This window comes from Drosophila bipectinata, chromosome XR (genome assembly GCF_030179905.1).
Source record: "Drosophila bipectinata strain 14024-0381.07 chromosome XR, DbipHiC1v2, whole genome shotgun sequence".
Taxonomy (NCBI): Eukaryota; Metazoa; Arthropoda; class Insecta; order Diptera; family Drosophilidae; genus Drosophila; species Drosophila bipectinata.
Genome location: NC_091735.1, coordinates 3,432,446 through 3,450,740, shown reverse-complemented (window position 1 = coordinate 3,450,740; position 18,295 = coordinate 3,432,446). Strand labels below are relative to the sequence as shown.

General features: G+C 33.9%; 1 protein-coding gene across 4 annotated transcripts in view; it reads left to right on the top strand.

Annotated features, from left to right (window-relative positions):
• Positions 1 to 21: 21 nt before the first annotated feature.
• The window catches only part of LOC108125262 (BTB/POZ domain-containing protein 7), a 49,640-nt gene continuing 31,366 nt past the window's right edge, over positions 22 to 18,295 (top strand). For 3 of the 4 annotated variants that reach the window (XM_070283033.1, XM_070283035.1, XM_043211322.2), the window contains exon 1: positions 22 to 175. The gene's annotated coding sequence lies outside the window, so the exon portion shown is untranslated. The remainder of the gene's footprint in view (positions 176 to 18,295) is intronic. The other variant, XM_070283034.1, reaches the window with a different exon arrangement.

Genomic DNA, 18,295 nt, shown 5'->3' with positions numbered 1-18,295 from the left:
CCGTTTACTACTTATCATAGCAACATTAAATGATATAAACAAATTTTGGTCACTCTTTTTTCTGAAATTAATATTATGGTGTAAATAAAACAGTTAAGCACTATTTTAAAATACAATTGACAGTTTTACAGTTTCAATTATCTTCTTAAATATCAACAACAAATATACAGTTTTTGTAAGTTAAGCTTTAGAAATTGAATAAGTTAAAAACGCTGCACTCATATATACATATTTCTCGTCAGCAACTTCAAACTTATGTGTACATATTTCATCGTGAACTGGAAATAAATATGAAGATTGTCATTGATTTGATTAATCAAAGAAAATAAAAGGAATTCATTAAGCCTTCAAGCTTCAAATCTTAAGAAAATGGGTTTCATAGTGTGCAAAAACTAAAATTTGTTAGTTTTTATTCACTCACATAAATATATATGGATATACAAAATTATGGAAAAGTTACCTATGTATATGTATGTAGGTCAAGGTTAGCGCACTATACACACAAAATATGAAAAGTTTTATTAAAACATATGTGTCCATACTTACATATGCAGGCATACTCATGCATATAGGAATAATTTTTTTTAACCATCAATATTTGTACATCTGTATGTATGTCAATTCATACATATGTGAATATCCTGTTTATACGTATGTTATACATATGTATCTATGTAAGCTTTTCTGTAAGCGATGTGTTATGGTTAGAAGAAATTAATTGAGTTCCAGTTTTTTCAATTTTTGTTTAAAAACAACACAAAAATAATTTTTTAAGGACCAATTAAATAAACCAAGGGTTGCAAAAGATTTGGGTAATAGGATTCAAAAAATTATAAAAGTAAATATATATGTACACATACGTATGTACACTAGTCGGCATAATTATTTTGACGAAAAACAAATGGTTCAAGTTTGTATGTAACTTTGCAATGGTTTATTATAACTCAATGATTTTTTTTTCTGTATTACTTAGTGCTAATATAAAGTTAAAAATAATGAATTCAACATTTTGTCATATGAACTTGCAAAAATATAAGCTAAAGTAATTTTTATGTCGTGGCATAATTATTTTGACAAGTACCTTTTAATGTGAGTAACAAAGTATAAACTCAAAAAAACTAAGGCAAAAATAGGAATTTAGTAAAATATATAATTTCCTTTAGTTTTAATAACATTTTCCAGGCGTCCCGGTACTGAATCGATTAAATTTTGGATGATCTCTGGAGATATCTGTTCCCAAAGAGAACTGACCTCAGAAATTGTCTCCTCTCTGGTTTTATTCAACGATACTGTTCTTTTACGTTTAATAAGAGAACAGACGTTTTCAATTACAGCTGTGTTCATAATAATAGCAGTGCAGTAGCAACGAAGTAAAAGAACGGTAATTTTTGCATTTTCCTTTTAGTTAGTTGATCGCTTGGTCATTATTTTTGTTAAATGGAATATAGAAATAGGAAAAGTACAAAAATTTCGTTAGATTTACTATTTATTTTCGTTTTCTGAGCATTCACAAAATCACATGTTTTTGGCTGTTCATAAAAATAGCAGTTTTTCATTTTGATCTACAAAAAGTGCCAAAAACATTAAAAATTTGACGAAAAGTGAGTTTGCTTAAGTTTGTTAATATAATTTAAATGAAAATACACAATAACCATGTAAAAATTCGGTTTTTAGTGGGTAAAGGACGCCACTGTTCCAAGGAAGAGAGGAATGTCATAGTTCAGCTTAGGAAGCTGGGAAAACCCCATATAAAATCCAAGATTTGGTAAATTGTTCTGCCAAAATGGTATCCAATGCCATTAATTATGAGGGAAGGCCGAAACACGTGGGCGCAAACGAAAAACCACCGATATTGAGGGCCAAATGAAAGCGCGCTTCAGCAAAGCGAATCCTTTTGAATCTTCTAGGGATGTAAAAAAGGAGCTAAAGTTTTAGATCAGCGACGTCACCATTCGCCGTCGATTAGTAAATGAAAATTTAAATGAGAGAAGCCCCCAAAAGGTGCCATTACTTGGTAAAAGGCATATCCAAGCTCGATTGGAGTTTGCCAAAAGCCATTTGAACTGGCCAGTGACGAAATGGCGCAATATTCTTTGGATAGATGAGTCCATACTGGTCTTATTTTGTGGGACAGGCTCCAGACAGTATGTCCGACGACCCCCAAACACTGAGAACCACCCAAACCACACTTTTAAGACCGTTATGCACGGTGGCCCTAAAATATTGATATGGGCTTGTTTTTCGTACAGCGGCGTGGTCCCATACATATGATCGATGGGATCATGGACCAAGACGTCTATGTCGACATACTCAAAAAAGTAGTGCTTTCTTATGCATAGTGAGATATGTCCTTAAAATGGACTTTCTAGCAGGATAACGATCCAAAACATACCAGCAAATTGGCTAAGAGTTGGGTTGGTCAACCAAACATTGATGCAATGTCGTAGCCAGCACCTTCCCCGGATTTAAATCCGATTGAAAATTTATGGGGGAATATCAAGGGATATGTGGCAAAGAAATACCCGACTTCAACACCGCATCTTTGGCAATTTGTACAGGACGCGTGAGCCCAGATTCCCCTCAAGCGTTGCCAGGACTTGGTGGACTCCATGCCACGTAGGGGTGAAGCTGTTTAAGCCAATAAAGGCTTTACGACAAAATATTAGTTTATATTTATCATTTTTGTTATTTGTTCTAAGTTTTTTTTAAGATTTGATGAATTTATTAGTTTTTTTTGGTAACACTGCTATTATTATGAACACCCCATTTTGTCGATATTATTTTGATATTATCTATATTTTCGAAATAAATGGAGTAACTAGACTGAAACAAATGTTAACATAATTAAAAATAAATATATTATGTGTATGTATACCAATTTTGTCCCATTTTGGCGTTTGTACTACAATTATTCGATCTTAAACATTTGTGTCACGAGCACCGCTATTTTTATGAACACAGCTGTATATTTAAATCTGGACTTTGAGGTGGCCAGTCCAAAGTGGTAACACCAACATCCTTCAAAAATGATGTAATCATCTTGGCTTTGTGGCATGGGGCGTTATCCTGTTGCAGAATGAAGGATTGACCAATAAGCCTGTCTCCAGAAGTAAATGCGTTATCATTCAGAATCCGTAAATATTGGCCTTGGTTCATCGAGCCAGTGAGAGGGACGAAGTCACCCAGTCCATTATACGCAACACATCCCCGGAACATCACACAGCCTCCACCATGGCTTACTTTTTGGAAAACGGGCCGCCTTTTCTGCCTTTGTTCCATTGGTAATCTCACAACAAACTTATTTTTTGATGAGTTATACTCAAAGGAGCTTTCATCTGTCCATAGAACGCTCCTTCAGAACTCCTTTGGCTTTTGGACATATTCCTTTGCGAAAGCCAGTCTTTTGAGCTTGTTTGCTTTTGTTATGTATGGTACTTCCTTGACTTTATAAGTCTTGAAATGACTTTCTTTTAAGGGGTTATATACCTTTTTTATTTTCAAAAAATCGAAAATTTTGTTATTGCTTTATCTTGAAGAAAAACTCCTTAAGAACATTTTCCCATAGAGATTGGAGCAGTAGAAAAAAAGTTACAGCGCTCCTAACCGCGCGCCTCGTTGCGGCCTTGAACTGAACTTAAAACTTTAAACGCGAATATCTCGAAATGGTGTTTCTTTAAAAAATGACTTTGCGGTGACATGGATTGGCGGAAAACTACTGAACCGATTTACTTCAAATTTTTTTTTAAATGTTCGTAATGAAATTCTTCTGTGCTTGAACGATCGACTTTTCACGCACAAACTTTTTTTTCGCCGAAATGAATTTTTTAGTGAAATTTCTAGAGACCAAAAAGTTCATTTTTAGCATAAAACGTTCCCGTATGCATAAAAACAAAAAAATTTTAAAATCGATCGTTCAAGCACAAGGAATTACACTAAACTAATGAAATTTTTTTACTTTTATGGTTTAAGTTGACCTGTTTGACCTGGGGAACTGTCACCGCAAGGCTCTACAAAAAAAAGCCTCTAAGAGAAACAGCCACCCCTTAAAAACTATTTAATATTTTTTCACCAAATTTTGCACAAACATTGTTAATAAAGTGTACTATCAAAAAATTAAAACATCCCTGTAATTAAATAATTGCTACATACCTAAAAAAAAATCCGAACTTTGCTCTTTTTCTTCGACAAAGAAGGTATATAACCCCTTAAACGTCGACGGACTGTGCGCCCACTAATTGGTGTTTTAGCTGTAAAATTAAATTGATCTGCTGCGGATTGGGGCTTTAGAAAAATATTTTTTTTTAATTCCCGTACAAGAACTCGGTCTTTACTAAGATCTGTTTTGCGCTTTGGACCTGATCTTAAGGATGTAGTCTCATGTTCCAACCTACTTTTTAGAGGTTATTTAAAAAAATTTTTTTTGTAATAAAAAATAATGCGATCGTTCCAATTTTCACATATGTTTTTATAGGCATCATAAACTATTTGAAAATATTTTGTTTAATTTATTCTTGTGTAGCTTAATACATTTATAGCATGCCAAAGTATGCATATAAAAAAAAAGGTAGGTCCCTGGCGCAGGTGATTTCGACTGCTAGAGTAATCCGAAACAAAAAATTTGAATAGATTATTGTTTTGTAAGCTTATGGCTCTGTCCCGTACTAGAATGAAATATTTTCAACAATAAACAACAAAATGGCGAACCCCCAAAAAAAAAAATTTTAAAAAATTTAAAAAATTCATCTTAAATTAATGATAAAAAAAAACTAATCATTAAAAATAAATGATTCTAGTACGGGACAGAGGTGTTACTTTTTAGAACAACATATCCAAATTTCAGCTAGATCGGTACCATAGAATTTTGTGAATCACCTGCGCCGCACACAAAAATGTCGTTCCGAGAAAAACGCGTTTAAAGTTTAGACGCTACCGAGAAACTCATACTTTTCGGTGTAGGCGCGCTCTCGATTATGGGCTGTATCTCTGTCATTATTTGATATTTTTATTTGAAACTTTAACAGTACATTCTTAATAAACAATACTATCGAAATGTGTGAAAAAAAAAAATCGATTTTTTCAACCTCACACATGAGACTACATCCTTAAATTACGCAGGTCATTATGCTTTTTAAATTTTTTAATTTGGTAGTGCACAGTTTGGCGCGACACCTTAAACTCATCGGCAATGTCTTTGACTGCTATTCCAGCGTTAAACTTTGCTACCATTGAGGATCTGGTAACCAAACTTAGTTCAGCAGTTTTACCCATGTTATTTAATAATTCTTAATAACTTTTTATTTAAATAACAACGTTTAATATTGCTGAAAGTTAAACACAGAAGTTCTTTAATTGTCGCGTGCTTAAATAAGAGAAAATATTTCCATAACGATGCTGTCAAAATACTTATGCCACGCAAAAAGCCATTGTCTGCATGCATTCTTATCAGTAGAAAGAGAATGCAAAAGGTAAACGAAATAAAATTTGGCATGCACATAGCTAAAAATAGATTCTTTGCTTTGCACCTCATTTTGGCACCTCTATTTAACGGTATTAAGGATAGCAAAGTCTGGTAGTCAAAAGTAGGGTTCGTCAAAATATTTATGCCGACTTGTGTATGTTCATGAATGCATACAGTATATCCCTCAAATACATGTTCATACATGTACATATGTAACTATTTTCTATGATAATAAAGTTAAGAGTAAGGCAAATAAAACATTTTTCGTTTACAAAAAAAACTAATCCTCCACATTAAGGGGTCATACACAGTTGCACGACCCAAAAATCCGAATTTTTTAAATATTCTTATGAAGAGATCTTGAATTCCCATTGCTCTCGTTTCTCCTTTATTGTTTAAAAAGCTTTTTCATATGGGAAATGCAAGTCATATGTTTACATACAGTTCCGGTCAAAATAATAGTAGTGCTGGTCGAGTAAAAAGTTTTTCGAGCATACTATATGCTTTGGAAAATCAAATTATTTTTTTCATATTATTAACTATTAATACCTGTACTACTAGAATATGCAGTTTCATCGTCTTATTCCATTTCTTTCTATTTTTTTCGCCCTTATTTGCTATGAAAAATCTCGACGACGCGGTCATAATAATAGTAGTGCCAAAGAAAAGTTTGAAATAAATGAAATTTTTTCTTATTTTCGTAATGTTTTTGAGTTTAAAAAAATCCATTTTTTCGTCAGCGCATGGGATTTCCGCTCGCAGGCCTTTGAAATTTATTTTTTGAAAATTGCCTTTTTTCAGCCACAATCTAATTGAAATTAAGGTCTATACCGATTTGATTTATCCTAGTTCATACCGGAGCTATGTATATATGTATAGAATAACGTATTAAAATTTGGAACCGATTGGATTAATAGGTTTTGAGTAACCCCATGTGCCAGACGTAAAAATGCTGCTTCGAGAAAATCGCGTTTAAAATTTTGAGACGGCTCTCGCCGTTGCCTGACGCTTCCACCATAAATCGGCTATATATTCAAGATTTTTGGAAATTTTTACTTGAAATTTTGAAGGAACATTCTTGAATAGTTATAAGTTCGAATTAAATAAAAAAAAATCGATTTTTTGAAACCGAGAATGGGGTGGTCCCTTTAAGAGGGCAGGATGCTTTCCAAAGCCGAAAAAAAACAAGGGTTATGCGAATTTTTTCTCCTTTTTGAGTGAATATAATTACTCCAGTTTTGTACATGATAAATGGCTATATTTGGAGAGTATCTAAAAATTTTTTTGTCAAAAAATAATTATTATTTTATCCGTGACGACAGTAGCTCGAAACCGAGTCGCTTCAAAAAAGTTTCGTCTTGCGGTTCGTAAAACCTGGCCTCACGGTGTTATATGAAATAAAAGAAAAGAAAGTTAAATTCGGGCGGAGCCGAAGTTGATATACCCTCGGATATAGTTCGGATACATAGGATATAGTTGGTCGATCCTTATGAAAATATCTAATATAACCAATTTATTAAAATAAAGCTAAAAAAAAGTCCTAAGCTTCTATCTTCAAAAATACCATAGTTGGTATTTTTACCAAATTCCGATCGTATAGTTATAAGGCAGCTATAGGATGTAGTCGGCCGATTCTTATGAAATTTGGTACGTCAGATTGTTTGGCAAAAAATAGCATTTATACAAAATCTGAACTCCAAAGTTATAGCATTTCCGATCAATCAGTTATATGGCAGCTATAGGATATAGTCGGCCGATCCCGGCCGTTCCGACTTATATACTGTGTACAGTAAGGGTGAATGAAAAGAAGGGAGTGTGACAAGTTTCAAGTCGATAGCTTTAAAACTGAGAGACTAGTGCGCGTAGAAACAGACAGAAAGACGGACAGACGGACATGCTCATATTAACTCAGGAGGTGATCCTGATGAGATGTCTCCTTCACTGCGTTGCACACTTTTGGACAAAATTATAATACCCTCTGCAAGGATATAAAAATGTTAGCACCAATATATTGGTGATTTTTTGCATTGGTATGGGAGTTTCCTCTAATTTGACCTATCAAATTTCATAACGATCGGCCGATTATATCTTATAGCTGCCATATAACTGAATGGTCGGAAATGGTTTTTGGTTGAAATACCAACTTTTGTATTTGTGAAGATAGAAGCTTGGGGCTTTTTTATTAGATATTTTATTGTAATTAATTGGTTATATTGTGATATTCTCATAGGGATCGGCCAACAAATTTCTTTTTAGTCTATGCTTTGTTTCCTACTATTTAGACGTTTTGTCTTAAGTGAAATGGACAAATAAAATTAAAATTGAGGAGATCAGTCAATTGCTTTACAGCAGTCAGTGTAAATGATGGCTTAAAATTTAGATATGCCTCAATAATTGGCAGCGTCTGATTTTGTATCTTTTTTATGGAGAGAAATAAAGTAAGATTCCTCTTAGAAAAGAAAAAGATGGGCAAAGAATAAGGTCGGCTGCTTGGATATTATAAGTGTAAGGCTGAGCGGGAGTGGTGGAAGATGAATACTTTGTTTAAAAAAAACTATGCAAAAATATCGGTAATTACCACCTTATTGGTATTCGCCGATGGGTTTCAAACTTAAGCAGTCACGTTATACTCTGGTATAAGAGTCACGTTATGCACGGTCAAGTAAAGCCGATCTACTAAAAATTTTGAGTAACTGAGTATGTCTTGAGTGCACAGCCAGTTTTTTATGTTTATTTAGGGGGGACATCTGAGTAACAGGCGAAAAAAAAAAGGATTTTCAGGAATTTTTTTGGCCAAATGAAAAAGCCAATCGAAAATTTGTAAATGAGGTTTTATTATATTATATTTAAAGTACAAAATAATTTTTTTTTTTAATAAATCGAAAACAAAATGGCGGCTTTGCAGCCTTTATTCGTAGGCTTTTTTTTTAAAGGGGGTCCATGGCCGAACACCTAACGTCCTTATTTTTTGATCAAGAACAAAAAATCAAGTTTGATTTGTTTCTGTACATCGACGGCTATCGATACACGTAGGATTTTTTCGATATATTGATTTTTTGCAAAATGGTGAGTAATTGAAAAAAATTTAATTTTTCAGGAAAAAAAACGTTACAAAATTGTTGATAAAAAAAAGTAAGCATATAGTAAAAGTAATATAACAAAAAATCCTACGTGTGTCGATAGACATATATAGGTATTCTGAGTATACTGTCAAAATTTTAGATCGATAGGTTAAGAGTTGTTGTTCGAGTTGTTCGAGTTATGTGTTCGGCCAACTCAAAAAAAGCGGTTTCGAGAAAAACGCGTTTAAAATTTTAAGTACTGTGGGATATACCTGTGAGGCATTGCCGTAGAATGGAAAATTTCGACACTTAGACACCTTTGCCGGACTCTATCTATTGATATGTTATTTTTAAAACCCTAAATAATTTTTTAAGTGAAAAAAAATTTCGATTTCTTTAAAATTCTACTAAGACGTCCCCCCTTAAAAGTTGTTGAGGAACGGAATCCATTCTGGCAACGTTGCTGATATTTAATGTGGCTAATTGGCTATATTGCAGAAATGTTGGAAACATGCAATGTTTCTACCTAAGATATGAATACTAAGTTACCACGGAAACGCAGATCGACGCGTCTTCAGCTTTTTATATTAATTAATTTTTCTTACTTTTTTTTACGCATTTTGGCGCTGCGTTGCATTTAAAACATAAGCCAATTATTCTTTAGCAGTGAATCCGAGAACACTCAGCTTGTAAAATAAACTATCTTGGGAATGAAATAAAGACACGTTTCATTTCACATCAATAGTCTTACTTTAATGTTCTTTAAATGGAATAGATGCCTTTTTACTATGGCAGGCTTGTGGAAACGGACGGATACTTCTATGGCACGCAGGAGCCAAAGAACAAATTTGCAAAAGCTACAACATTTACTTATTAAAAAACGTCGGAAGTTTTAAAATCCGCTTAAAATTACGCGTTAACGAATTTTTAAGAGCAAAACAGTCCCCAAAAACAGTTTTTTCTAAAGAAATCGAAGATTTTGAGGGTGTTAGAAATATTTCAAACCCGGTTTTGTACTATATTCGACCTAATAAACCATTCCTACTAGGTCTTTTCAATTTCTAAATCTCTGTCGCACTGTGTAATTAAAAAAAAACATCGAAGTGCTAAGCAGGATTCGAACCTTAGTAAATTGTTCAAAGATCATATACTCAATTTATTAGACTACCATCCTGACTCAATCGGTTTTGAACAAAAGCCCTATTTGTTCTACTACCACATTGGCGCATTGTAAAAAGAAATGATGAGAAATGGAAATTTGGAAGCCAAAACATTTTTACGTCGTCGTGCGAGCAGTAACACATAAATACAAAGGCACACATTTTTTTTTAACGCATTCATGTAAAGCAGTGGTGGGCACGAAATCTAACGGTCGGAGCCACAGCTCGGCCAAACAATAAATTACAACAACAACAACAATTACTTTGTGCGCAAACGGACCCTTTGTTTGGCATTGTTTTTGTAAATCTTCACGGCTCACTGACCGCGCGACTCGATCGTCTGGCCCGATTTGCTGGCGCCAAAAATTACGAATAACGGGGGGAGCCTTGAGAGCCCGAGGAGCCATGGGCTTGCCCACCCCTGATGTAAAGAGTTCTAAAAATAGAATCGTATGCATGTGCGTTCCCCCCTCACCAACAAGCTCGACGAAAAAAGTTGACCTTTTTGGGCCCCTGATGCCTCATCTATGTACTTTATAATCTTTTCTTAAACCACTGGTTAAAATAGAGACAAAGCGGGAGCTGTGAAGAGACCGATTGGAGTACGCAAAGAAAAATGGAGAAGTAGAGATAAGAACATCAGAAGAGAAAAAAAAACGTCGCAACACAAAGAATGGAAAAATCAGTGCTGAGCTATTCTAGGATTAAAATTAAAAAATTTATTTAATCGTCTTCAAATATATCACAGCACACGCGATACAGTTTTTGTTTTATTGAGTGAACAGCTTCTTTAACTTGAATCTTAAGTTAGTGAACACCGCACAGTGTGGGAACATTAAGAATTAGCGGGACTTAAATGTTTCGATACTTATTTGAATGAAATACATCATTTTTTAACTTAAACATTGGATTTACAAAATTATTATATTGGAATCATATTGAAAAATACGATTGAATCCAAAATAACTAAAACTAAAAAAATATATAAAATAAATAATATACAATGAAATATAAAATATAAAAAATAAAAAGTATTTATTTATTTTCAATTAGTAGGGCCAATAATACTAAAACGTCGTATTCTGGTGAACTCTGACTTTTTTTGGAAACATTTCTCAAGCTGGCAACGAATGAATCCGAAGATACTAACGAAGATATGTATTTTATAAAATCGGAAGATACTTTATAAAATCGTTATTGGTATCTATTCTTGGTGTTTTCCGGGTGAACATATCCAGGTATCTTTTAATATCCTTATTCCTTGCCTCTTGTGCTTCTTCCGATAGCTGTCCAATTGGAAGAATGTATGATTATATCATGGTATAATACAAGATGCGTTCCAAAGTAAACAGGACTTTTTGAATCTAGCGACCTCTAGTAACGCCATCTATAAGTCAACTGGTGCGATAGAATCTGCTATCCTTTATCGACTTCCAGTAAAAATTGCATGACATTTCATCTATTGGAAGTGAGGTTATTGCGTTTTAAGTCACCGTATGTTTTTGTCATTGGTGCGAAACTGATCTTCGAACAAAGAGCCAACATTACATTTGGTTTTAAAATTGGTAAAACTTTTACCGAAACGTTTCAATCGATGAAACAAGTTTATGGCGATGATTGCCTATCCTGTAGAAGAGTACCCGAGTGTCAAAGTGGTCGTGAAGACATAAATGACGATGAAAATGTGGGCCAACCAAAATCCGTGATCACCGAAAATTCCATCGAAACTGTGCGTGAATTCATAAAACAATCAGCCGAAATCATCATTGAAATTGATGGAAATAGAATTGAACATCTCCAAAACTTCGATTTATTGCATTTGGACCGAACATTTGGGCTTACAAAAGGTGTGTACACGGTTTGTTCCCCACAAATTGACTGACGTCCAAAAATGGCTACGGCAAAAGACATCATTAAAGAGGCAAAAAAAGACTCGAAGTTCCTTTACAAGATTGTGACTGGTGGCGAAACGTGGTGTTTTCAATATGATCCCGAAACGCCAGAGTGCTGAATGGAAGGAGCCGATACCCAAAAAATCGCGCCTGGAAAAAACAAAAGTGAAGACAATGCTGATTTGTTTTTTGTGATTCTAAGGGTATTGTCCACAAAGAATTTGATCTAAAAAGTTAATGCGGTATTCTACCTTGGTGTTTTAAAGCGTTTAAAGCGTTTTGGTGCGCCGTATTCGACGTGTTCGCCCCGAATATCGCGAAGATAGAAGTTGGCGTTTGTTGCACGATAATGCGCCGTCCTATCGATCGACGCTTTTGACCGACTATTTGACCAAAAATCACATTTTAAGCATTAACCACTCCCCGTATTCACCTGATATGGCACCGTGGGACTTCTACCTTTTTGGAAAAATGCATTTGCCGATGAAAGGAAAGCGTTATGCAGATGTAGAGGCCATTCAAAAGGCTTGCACCGGCATACTGGAGGCCATACCGGGCAACGAGCTAAAACACTCGTTGGACATGCTTTTGGACCGTGTAAAAAAACCTGTATTAAAGCAAAATGAGACTATTTTGAATAAAACTAAATTGATTTTGCCGAAAAAACTATTTGTTCTGTCTTTTTTATTGAAGTACTGTTTACTTTGGAACGCAAATAGTAGGTACAATTTCGTGGTTTCTTTCGTGTATTCATCAAAAGCCGCTAAATTTATAGGAAACCCTGACCCTAAAGTTACTAAAATTGTGTAAAACCTGTGAGTCAGTTCCATATTAAGACCTTTTACCTCAGCAGTAATCTCTGAATTTCTGAAAAAAAAACGTCTTGCGGTATTCCTGTCATTAGTTTAACCTTTCTGTGGGGCAGGGACGTCTATAAAAAAAACCTAGTTTTTCTTTGAATTTATTTTGAATTTTTTCCTTTCTGGCTTTAGTTGTATTTCGTACCCTATGGCTTCCCACACTTTTATATCGAGCCTGTACGTTATATGAAGTCAAAATTCCATGAATCGAATCTATGGCTGCAAAGGAGATAATCCAAAGCTCATGGTTTGATCATTTAAAGGCTTATTTAAAATTAATACTGGCCTATTCATTTTCGAAGGTTTGGCGGCACATATGTAACATGTTTGAGTTGACGCTACGTTAGATAAAGATAAAGTGACTGCAAAGGAGATAATCCAAAGCTCATGGTTTGATCATTTAAAGGCTTATTTAAAATTAATACTGGCCTATTCATTTTCGAAGGTTTGGCGGCACATATGTAATATGTTTGAGTTGACGCTACGTTAGATAAAGTACTGAAAATTTTGCCGTCTATCATGGTCAGCATAAACACTGGTTTCACCATTACATAGAAATTGTTTACTTTAATTTTAACAGGTTGAAGCATTTCAATTTATTTTTTCACCAAACCACTTCTTAGTTTTTCAATTCCGTGATTTCTTTTTTAAAGTTCAGCATAATTGGGCGGCAGTATCTTGTAGATGAAGGTGCTGGATTTGGCAAACTATAATTTTTTTACCTCCATAAAATAATTTATTTATTTATTTATTAATCAATACCGTCTGATGATAAAACATTCTGTTCATACTTTTTTTGATGCGATCCATCACAACCCCATTTTATTAACGACTATAGCTCCTTTCCACCCATTTTAGGATGTCATAATTTACATTTACAATTTACCATTTTAAGATATTGAGTTCAGTACTTCTCTTTGAGCTAGGCCTAATCACTGGATAGTATTATCAATCAAGGATTTAACGTTACACGCTGCTAAGGACTCTGTTACAGTCACTTCTGCATTACACTATTTTTCACACTCCTTAATTTTATCATACGTTGGAAGGCAAACGATTTTTAACTATAGGCAAACGGCAAACGAGCTTTCTATATATTTTAAAATTCTTTTGACGTATTGTGTTATATTGAAGAACTGATAAATTATCATCTTGAATCAACTCAACGCTTCTTCAGTAGCTATAGATGATTCAGTAAAATTTTGATTTTGAACCTTTTTTATTTGGGTTCCTTTGTTTGGAGAATTCAATGTCAATCCTTAACAATGGCAGCAGAGTTGCGTTTACCTTCCTAAAATAGGTTAACTAATCAATAAGATTTTGTACTTTTCTTCTTTTGTGCGATCGCATCTATCCGCAAATTTTTTTTGTGGTCTCCCTGGCTTAGATGAAGAAATTTCTTCCAATACCAAGTATGGTAAATTCAAATTACCATTCAACCAGATTTTATTTTTTTTTTTAAACCCTTTCCTCATAACGATAATGTCGAGTCAGGCAGCAGCACGGCGTTTAATGTTTATGTTTAAATAATGATGTATTGTTTAGTGTAATGATTAGTTTAATGTTTATTTATTAGACTTAAGTGTGTACAAAAGCTTTGTTGATCGCAAGCCGACTCTCTCTCGGCCGCTCGACTCAACAAGCTTTCCATAGAGAGTTTTAGCTCGGCAATGTCTAGGTCGGGCCGCCCTCTCCACTTTCGAGAGCTTTAGCTCGAGGTGACTTGTCGGGCCGCCCTCTCTGTGTATATTACTTTCGTCCCTGCATGCACCATAACCTGGTCTATCTGCGGATCATCCGGCTTCATCTGCATGCAGGGTTATAACGTTCAAAATTAATTCAATTCTGCGTTTTTTTACGGCATTGAAAACCCTCAATAACCAAACAGATAACATTGATACCATTTTATTTTAAATTGTAAACAAAGATTTTTTAGAAAAGCCTTTAGTCTTTTTCAGAGCCTTTTATAATATCATAATAAAACCAATAAATTACAATAAAATATCTAAAAAAAATCCCAAGCTTCTATCTTCAAAAATACCAAAGTTGGTATTTCTACCAAAAACTATTTCCGATCGTTCAGCTATATGGCAGCTATAGGATATTGTCGACCGATCGTTATGAAATTTGGCATATCGTATTATATTTTATTTTATATAAAGATCGGCCAAATATATCCGAAGTTTGCGATATATATCTGGTTTTAACTGCAAAAGTAAATCAACTTCGGCTCCGCCCGAAGTTAGCTTTTCTTTCTTGTTTTCAATTGACTTTTGTGTTTAAAGGAGAATAAATTTTGTTTCTTATTAAAATTTGATCTCAAAACTTTCAGAATAAGTTGAGTGCAGTGCTGGATATTACATTCAGTTTAAATAATTTTTTTTGCAGCACCCATAAATTTTTTTTTTTTTAAATGTCTACCGACGACTAGAAAACTAGTTTATATAATAATTAAGTACATTTAATAAAGTATTCAAAAAAATTATTTGGGAGAATTTTGGCAGAAGTTTAAAAATGTACTTTCGTACAGCTAAATTGTAAGATTACCGCACTGCACCTGTTTCCAACAAAAGTTTTAGGAAAACGCAATGCAGAAAAAAAGACCATTCGCTTAAGGAGGGACATCTGAGTAGAGTTTTGAAAAAATGGAAAATTTTTTTTTTCGCTTAAAAAATTCTTTAGGTTCTTAAAAATAACATAGAGTCAAAGAAGATAGAGTCCGGCAAAATTGTCTAAGTGTCGAAATTTTCCATTCTACGGCGATGCCTCACAGGTATATCCCACAGTACTTAAAACATTAAACGCGTTTTTATCGAAACCGTTTTTTTTGAGACGGCCGGAAACATAACTCGAATAACTCGATCTGAGATTTCGACAGTATATTGAAATTTATTTATATTGCTTACTTTTTTTTTATCAACAATTTTGTGACGTTTTTTTTCGTAAAAATGTTAATTTTTTTTTCAATCACTCACCTAAATTTTCACCAACAAATTAATATATCGCAAAAATCCTACGTGTGTCGATAGCTGTTGATGTATAAAAACTAACCAAACTTGATTTTTTCTTCTACATCAAAAATAAAGGACGTTAGCTTTCCGGCCATGGAACCCCTTTAAAAAAAAGCCTACGAATGAAGGCTACATAGCCGCCATTTTGTTTTCGATTTATTAAAAAAAAAATTATTTTGTACTTTAAATATAATATAGTAAAACCTTATTTACAAATTTTCGATTGGCTTTTCCATTGGGCCAAAAAAATTCCAGAAAATCCGCTTTTTTTCGCCTGTTACTCAGATGTCCCCCTTAAGAAAAATGGAACAACTGTGGTTATTTTTTATTTATTTATTTTATTTTGTTTATTTTTTACGTTAATTGTACAAATTAAAAAAATGTTTAAAAGTTAAACAAACTTATTTTTTCAGATTTTTTGGGTATCAAAATAATGTGCGGAAACAAGCAAACAAACCGAAGAATATATGAAAACAAACAGAAACAAGAAAGGAAAGCTAACTTCGGGCGGAGCCGATGTTGATATACCCTTGCAGTTAAAACCGGAATATAGAATAGAATCTGTACCAAGTTCCAGCTTTCTATCTTCAAAAACACGAAAGTTGGGTCATTTCCGATCGTTCAGTTATATGGCAGCTATAAGATATAGTCGGCCGATCCTTATGAAATTTGTTAGGTTGGATCAACTGACCAAAAATAGAATATTATTATTGTATTGTATATATTGTATTAAATTTCAGCTTTCTATCTTCAAAAACACGAAAGTTGGGTCATTTCCGATCGTTCAGTTATATGGCAGCTATAGGATATAGTCGGCCGATCCTTATGAAATTTGGCATGTCGTAATGTTTTGCCAAAAATAGCACTCATGTCAAATTTGAACTCTCTAACTTTAAAATCACCAAAGTTATACCATTTCCGATCAATCAGTTATATGGCAGCTATAGGATATAGTCGGCCGATCCCGGTCGTTCCGACTTATATACTGCGTGCAAAGGAAAGAAGGGTGTGTGCAAAGTTACGATAGACGATAGCTTCAAAACTGAGAGACTAGTTCGCGTAGAAACGGACAGACAGACAGACGGACAGACAGACGGACAGACGGACAGACGGACATGCTCATATCAACTCAGGAGGTGATCCTGATCAAGAATATATATACTTTATACGGTCGGAGATGTCTCCTTCACTGCGTTGCACACTTTTGGACAAAATTATAATACCCTCTGCAAGGGTATAAAAATTTTCATTTGGAAAAAGGAGAAAAATTTCTTTACTTTTTCAAAAAACTAAAATTTTGTTTAGAACTTTAACGAAATTCAAGAACAAAATGTTTTTGAAGAACATTTTTTTGACTAAAGACTTCAATGTCCTTACCATAGTAGCTCCACATTTGTGAATCCAAACCATTTCACTTTCACTTAATGAACTAATGAAAGCAATTCCGCATTTGGTATATCACTCATTCAGATAAAATCCACACAGAAGTTGCGGTTCGTCGCGTGGACCCGTGAACTGCCGCCCAAAGTAATACTAGATTAGGTGGGACCGTGGTAATGGTCGGACTTGCATGAAGGAAGGCGACAAAAATAAGTACACTTCATCTATTGTCCTAATAGTTTATCAACATACTTTGTATAGTAGAGGAATACTATTTAAATTGGCTTGGCTTTACGCATATATTACCAAATATTTATGTATGTATGAAATAGAATGCGATAAAATCATTTCTTAACATACTTCAGAATATAACTTGAATTTTTTTAATTAATTATATTGTCAATACAAAAACCAATAAATAATAATTAAACTTTTAAAAAACAATTATTTTAAGGTTATTGAACAATGCACACTTTTTTGGTGACATATCCCACCTACTTTTAAAAGAATCGGCCGACTTTATCTTACAGCTGTCATATAACAACGATCGTAAATGACATAAATTATATGTTATTTTAATAAGTATACAATGATACAATCAGTCAATTGATTCGTTACACAGAATTTCATTTCGATCGTTCGACAATATCATTACTGATAATATAGCACAGTAGCTTAGCTCGAATAAAAAAAGGTAACCAAAATAGCACATTAAAAAGACCTTCGTAAAATAATAAAATCAACTCAAATCTAACGGTAATTATAATTGAAGGTAAGGATAAATTAAGGATAATAATTGGGTAAATATGTTGTAATTTTTGACAAGCATTACGAAACGGACCGCTTTCGGCAAAATTAGATCTACAAGTTGGTGAGCGAAGGATTTTTAGTTTTTCGAGAAGTAATTTTGAATCCACATGTCCAAGAATAAGCACATGTAGTAGCAATACTGGTTGCAGTTTTTCTACAAAGCCTTATTAATGGTGATGTAGATAGTCAGCCTTTACTAACACGCTTAAATTGCAATATTCTTAATAGAAGGACTAGAAACTTTATACCTTTATTCCTTAGCCATTGTAGTTCGTATGCACAATACGACCCTCTTAGGGTCTTATTTTCAAACAACATTGGTCCTCTACCATATCATCTCACTCACTTATCTCACTCTCAATATCATCTCATCTCAAAACATATTAAAAGTATATACTTAAAAAATATATTTTAAATTTTTCGGTGTTGGTTCGGTTTGGACTCCCATCTTTGTGATGAATGCAGAAATGTTAGCTGGTACACTAATTGGTGCATAAAAGTGCTTTGGAACCCTTCGTATGAAGCGGAATATAAAAAGATTCCTTTCATCTTTTGGAAAGATGTGCAAGCTCTAAGTATATATTGAATAAGATAGTAAAAGGATAGCAAAGGATATCTGAGTAGTGCCTAAGAATGCCGCTGGGGACATTGTCAAGACCAGC